Genomic DNA, 6,594 nt, shown 5'->3' with positions numbered 1-6,594 from the left:
TGCAGTGGGGCCAACAGTGTGGACAAGTTTGGCAAGAACTTATTATAGAAGTTCAACAACCCCAAATAAGCTTTGAGCTCTGTCACTGATTTTGGGGGTGGCGCCTCCTGCACTGCTTTCACTTTTACTGGCACTGGATGTAAACCGGTCTTATCCACCCGATGTCCTAAAAATGTCACTTCCTTCTCCATGAATTGACATTTGCTCCTTTTTAAGCGCAGGCCCGCCTCCTCCAAGCGCTGCAGCACTCCCTCCAGTGTTTGAAGATGTTCTTTGTCATTCTTTCCCGTCAGGATGATGTCATCCAGATACACTGCGACATTGGTCAGACCTTGCAACACACTCTCCATGGTGCGCTGAAAAATGGCAGGACTTGAACTCACACCAAATGGCAACCTGGTGTATGTAAACAAACCCTTGTGTGTGTTCACTGTGACATACTTTCTAGATTCCTCATCAAGTACAACCTGTTGATATGCGTGACTCATATCTAACTTGGTGTATTTTTCTCCTCCCGCCAGCCCCGCTATCATGTCCTCCATTCGTGGAATGGGGTATTGTTCTACAGGCGACACCTTGTTAACAGTCAGTTTGTAGTCACCACAAATTCTGGCGCTGGAGTCTGGCTTTAGTATGGGTACAATGGGTGCGGCCCACTCTGAGAATTTCACTGGTTGGATGATTTTCTCCTCCAACAGTCTCTCCAGTTCCTGCTCCACTTTCTTTTTCATAGCAAACGGAACTGATCGGGGCTTATAGAAGCACGGTTTGGCATCACTGGCTACATGTATCTTTGCCGCAAACCCCTTCAGCGTTCCCAACTCATCCTTAAACACTGTTTCATGTCTGGCCAGTATCCGCTGTAAGGCATCATCTCCGCCTTCTATCTTATGTACAGGTTGCCAGTCTAATTGGAGGGCCTTAATCCATCCCCGACCCATCAAACTAGTTCCAGCCCCTTCAACCACCACCACATCCAGTGTTTTCTTACTGTCTCTGAATTCCACCTGCACTTGGGCTGCTCCTCACACGGGTACCTTGTGGCCTCCATACGTTCTCAGTTTGATTCCACACTTGCTTACTTTGGGCGCCTTACTGCCTTCAAAAAGTTTTTTAAATGACTCCTTCGACATGATAGTGTAACCACAGCCTGTGTCTACTTCAAATGTCACATTCTGTCCATTTACTTTTAGCTTCTGTCTGATGGGTTCTTCCCTTGGGATGCTAATCTCCTCATGCACATTATACATAGTCACACTTGCCTTTATGTGGTGCATTTCAGCTCCTTCTTCCTCACTCTCCACATTCTCCTCTTCCAAGAAATGGGCTTGTTTACCTTGTCTGCCACGCCCTCCTTTTTGTTCCATTTTCATTCGGCAAACCCTTTTTATGTGTCCCACCTTTCCACAGTTGTGGCATTTTTCTGAAACAAACCTGCAGTCCTTGGCCACATGATTTAGTCCTCCACATCTGTAGCACTTCCTGACAACCTGTTGTGACGTCGAGCCGCCGTCCTCCATCTTGTTCACGGCTCCTAATCCTTTAGTGAATCGCGACTGTTCTGTCATGCTCTTCAAATCCACAATGTCTCTGTTAGCAGCCTCCATTGCTTGAGCAAACTTCAGCACCTTTTCAAATGTTAGCGAATCCTCTGCTAACAATCTGCGCTGTATTCTGTCGTCGCTTATTCCACATACTAAACGATCCCGCAGCATCACCGTCAGGGAGTCACCAAAGTTACAGTCCTGTGCGAGCTTCCTCAGCTCCGCTACATAATCGCCCACACTTTCCTCCGGCCTTCTATTCCGTGTGTTAAACTTCCACCGCTGCACAATTTCACTCGGCTTAGGGTGAAAATGATTGTTCAACAATCCCACCAACTCAGCATAAGAACGATCCCCTGGCTTGACCGGACTGAGTAGGTTCCTAATCAGGGCATAGGTCTGTGCGCCCACGCAACTCAACAGTACCGCTCGCTTCTTCTCCTCCTCCTTAATATCATTCGCCACAAAGAAGTAATCCAAAATCTCACAATATTCCTCCCAGGATTGTAGCTCGCTGTCGAACGGTGCCACCGAGCCCAAAGTGGTAGCCATTATTCCACACTGAGGGTTACGCTCCACTTCCCACAGATGCTAGCACTGTACCACTTGCCAACCTCAGTTCATAAGTCACTTAGCACGGTGTAACTTCACAGCAAAACCTGGCTTTTACCCTCGTCGCCATATGTGATATCCTAAGACCAAGGAACCACGGAGACCATGTTTAGCTCACAGTTGCTTCTTTATTAAGAGAACCGGGGCATGCGCCCCCACAGACTGAAAGCTCCCCAACCACTGTTGCCCCCTGGTGGACAAATCCTTGCCACAACATAACAGCAAATGACACACACGGGGCAAACAAAGAAGATATCGTCTCTCTCCCATATATAATATCTTATTGGAACCGATTTGTTCCAGATATCAAGTGGAAGACAGTCTGGATGGTCCCCCATAAATATTTGATTGTAAATAAGGTGAAAGAAGTCTCATTTAAAATTCTACATAAATGTTATCCAGCCAGTCACTACATGGCCAAATGTAAAAGGGACATAAATACTAATTGTACTTTCTGTGGGGATCATCCAGAAACTGTGACACATCTTTTTTGGTACTGTTCTTTTACACAGAGATTCTGGAAGGAATTTAGCAGCTTTGTTATTGTCCATATTTTAAGGGAGTTTTCTTTACGATGGGAAAATGTTTTATTCTGTTTCTTTAAGTTCCCCAAGAAGCATGATAAATGTTTTTTTATGATAAATTTGTTAATACTTTTAGCTAAATTTTTATCCATAAATGTAAGTTTACTAACAAAACACCATATTTCTGTCATTATTTTAAGGATGTGCACATGCACATACAATCAATATCAGACTGCACCAACAAAAAGGCTCTCACAACAATATATGTATGTGAATTTTTGCGTGTATTCTTATAATTGTTACCTTTTTCTTTTACCCCTGGCTTTTTGTGTTCATGTTCTGTTGTTTTGTATACTTCATCTGTTTGTATGTTGTATACTCATTGTTTGTTAAATAAAGTTTAAAACAAAAACTTCAGCTCTTCCAGCCCTTTGCCAGACAGAAGAAACCAAACCCCAAAGAAAGATGTATTAATATAACATAAAACACAACTTTGACCATATAAACACTGGAAGGTGTGATGGAAGAACAAATACATTTAATAAAGAAACAATATTGAACAATAAGTAGAATACATTTAAAGTAGTGACTGCAAAGTAAACTAAAGTGAATCAACTGGTGGTGAAATGTGGAGCTTACCATGTGTGGCTTGCCATCACACACCCCATTACGTTCCCTTCTTAATGTTGGTGAATTTCAACAAATTAAGTCTTTATAAGAATGTGACTTTGTTTTCAACTGTAACCCTTGTTATCCGACAATAAAAAGGGAAGTCTAATTTTCCTTTGAAACCTTGCCAGTTGCCGTGTGAAAGAAATTTTCAATCAAATAGTATTGAAAAAAGATAAATTTAGCAGCTTTCCACATCAAAAGGCGTTCTCTACTTTTTGCTAGTTTGACACAAGACGCAGTTGAACACAGCAATAATTCTTAGAAAGTAAAACCACTTTGCCACATCTGAGAGCTTTATCAGAGAGCGCTGCGAAATGGAAGAGTCCACGATGTAAGAGCCGAGAGACGGCAACAAGTTATTTTAGTCCCGGGTTAGTCTCTGGTGTAAATAAATCAAGCTCAATCTCATTACGTTCACATAAATCCTAGTTTGAATAGTAGGTTAGATTTGGCAGGTATTTCATGTCCTGACACAACCCAAAAGGCTGGTTTGTGTTGGAACTTAACCTGCTTACCCAACAAACTTAATATTGTGAAGGACATTTATTGCAAAAAATGAACAAAAACCTGTCAGTGGATGTAGTGTTAATATTACTCATGAATTGAAAGTGGTGGATTAGCACAGTGTTTAAGCAGTAACCACTTTTACCTTACCGTTAGCTCCTTTTCATTTATCAGGTTCTTAGTATGACTTTACCTTTCTATGTGGTGGCTGCATGTTTGGAAGCTGTTACTGTCAGTTTGTTTCAGCTGTGGTGCATTCTCACTTCCTTTTTAGTTTCACTAATGCACATGTGCAACTCGCTCTCTCTGTGTGATTGAAAGCCTATAGAGGGAAGCAGAATCCAGTGCACAGGCTGGTTTTTCTTACCTATCCCTCCTCTGTTCCACATCGAGGAAAGCACTTTGATAACTGAAGAATAAAGTTGTCATCAGCATCAACCCGTCTCTTCAGTGCTGTACATACAGCATGGTCAGTATTACGTTTCGTGCCAGAAAACATAAAACTCTGTATTGTAAGTTATGTTTTCAAAGAATATTGATTTTCTATAGAAAGGTGGCTGCAGCAGTGTTTGTTTGGTGCTGTGTTTGTAAACGGATAAAAGGATTTCTGATCAGGAAGAGAGCTGGTGGGATATTTGCATGCCATAGAAGAATATGAGAGCTCAGGCAGAGCTGTGTCATTGCAGCATGAAAGCAAAAAAATTGTTGTGTAGAGAAAATCACGACTACAATCAGCATTATGTTCTCAAACCAAATGGCATATTTGAAAACAAAAAAACAATCGGTAACAGGTAAACATTTTTAATTTGCACTTTAATAAATAAATAATAAATAATATAAATAGAAAGCAACATTAGAACATATCTGAAAACAGGTCAGCATCAGTAAGTTAAATTCCACAAAAGAACTGCTGTCATACTGAGATAGTGTCTGATTTACTCACTGACAGATTAAATAGATTATTTATGAGGCACAGGGACCTACAGGGCACTTAAAATGACTTTTCTTTTGTTGAGAACTTATACAGTGGTCCATTATTTCCCAAACTACAGAGCAAACTTAAATATGCGGCCAGTCTCTACCATAGGAAAAGTGTATCAAAGGAAAGTGTAAACAATAGTATTTTTCTGTGAAAAAGTAGTTGAACACAATTTCATATAAGCTAACATCAAATGTTGCAGCAAATCACTTTAACCAGACTTTCCATGAACACAAAGGATTCAGAATGAATCTGGATGCCAGTTGTATTGCGACAGAAGAATCAGGTGGTAAATTTCGCTGTTTTTCAGCAACTGTTGTAACAATGAAACAGCGTTTCCAGTTTCTTATGAAACTCTTTTGGTTCGATTGATTGATTCGGTTCTGTCTGCACACACCCAGACGTCACGATACTCTAAAGGAAAACACATTAACAGAGATTAATGTTAAAAAGTGACATGAATGATTTTAGGTTCAACATAAATGAACAGTCATGATCGCTTACCTGAGAGGAACGTTTCAGGCGCTCTGACAGGTTTGAGATGAGTGAGTTTGGGTCTGTACAGTTGAGTAACTTGATGCCCTCGATAAAATACTGAATGGAAGAGTTCTTTCCAGAGAAACACAGGAACATTAGTACAAACGTTGGGAATCCTACTTGTAAGTAGCTGTAAGTATCCTACTTATGCTGTTTAACTCCCAGAATGTAGCAGGTTTAGTCCTGCATGTTATAACATAGTAAGTACGTCAGAATGTCAGTTTACACAGACATTCGTTAGAAATTTGATTAAAATGGTTTAAACCCCCAGACTGAATTTAAAAGTGAACAGTAAATCTCTAACATCCCCCATTTTCTCAATTTAACACTTGTACCACAATTATACTTGATTTTTGAAAGCATGCCTCAATTTATACCCTAATGGGAACTATAACTGAGAAACATAAACATCATATTTGAACTAGTTATGAGACCACACACAGGATAGTGTTTTCTGTGGTCACAAAGCAACAGAGCTGAGCCCTGTTGCTACAACACAGCGGCGACAGGACTTTTTAAATGACGAATGTACTTGTGACAATGACAATAAAGAATATTCATATTCATTCATTCAATGCAGTTCATGAAGCAGCTTTCATGCCCAGTTGTGTCCTAACAAAGTATAAATCCAAGAGTAAGCACTTTTAAAGGATCTTTGTGCTCGTTTTCATTACATGTCTCCCTATCCTACATCTACATGCACCCCTTTTAAAACCTCTCATGATTGAAAATTACGGCACTTGGTAATGATAACTCCGACTTACCGATTGTGCTACGGAGATGTTTAACTGCTGAGAAAACACAGTGAGAAAACAGAGATGAGCCATCATATTCTTGAATCAGTAAACCAGCATTTGTCCTTGTGCTGTTGTTCAGTACGAGGACAAATGCAAGAGTTACAACTTGTTTTACTTGTTTCAACTACTGACAAGAAGGAAAGTGGATGGGTGCACTTTATAAGGATGTGTTTCTGTATGTATGTAAAAAAAGAGATGAATTAGAAAGCAAGCATCCTCCAGTCAACAAAGCTGCACATGAATAGCTGAAATTAGTTCAGATGAGATAAGAGGGAAGCAAAGAGGAAGTGGTAAAGATGCAGAATAGAGCACGCATGATAGAAAATGCATTTGTGAACGTTTTTGAACATTTTTTAGTGACAGTCAAAAAAGCATTATCAGTCTGTTTGCTTATTGTATATCACATTTAACCTCGTGTGAATTAT

General features: G+C 40.3%; 1 long non-coding RNA gene across 1 annotated transcript; it reads right to left on the bottom strand.

Annotated features, from left to right (window-relative positions):
- Positions 1–4,771: 4,771 nt before the first annotated feature.
- Positions 4,772–6,275, bottom strand: LOC146581474 (uncharacterized). The gene is made up of 3 exons (XR_014888510.1): positions 6,137–6,275; positions 5,340–5,444; positions 4,772–5,249 (listed from the first exon to the last, which is right to left on the bottom strand). It is a non-coding gene; the product is annotated as an uncharacterized LOC146581474 (long non-coding RNA).
- Positions 6,276–6,594: the final 319 nt, after the last annotated feature.

This window comes from Mchenga conophoros, linkage group LG2 (assembly GCF_057382185.1).
Source record: "Mchenga conophoros isolate Kocher_MC1m ecotype Shallow Benthic linkage group LG2, M_conophoros_male_GT1.1, whole genome shotgun sequence".
In the NCBI taxonomy this organism is placed as follows: domain Eukaryota; kingdom Metazoa; phylum Chordata; class Actinopteri; order Cichliformes; family Cichlidae; genus Mchenga; species Mchenga conophoros.
The sequence above is the reverse complement of the archived record's forward strand: the minus strand, read 5'-3'. Positions and strand labels throughout refer to the sequence as shown.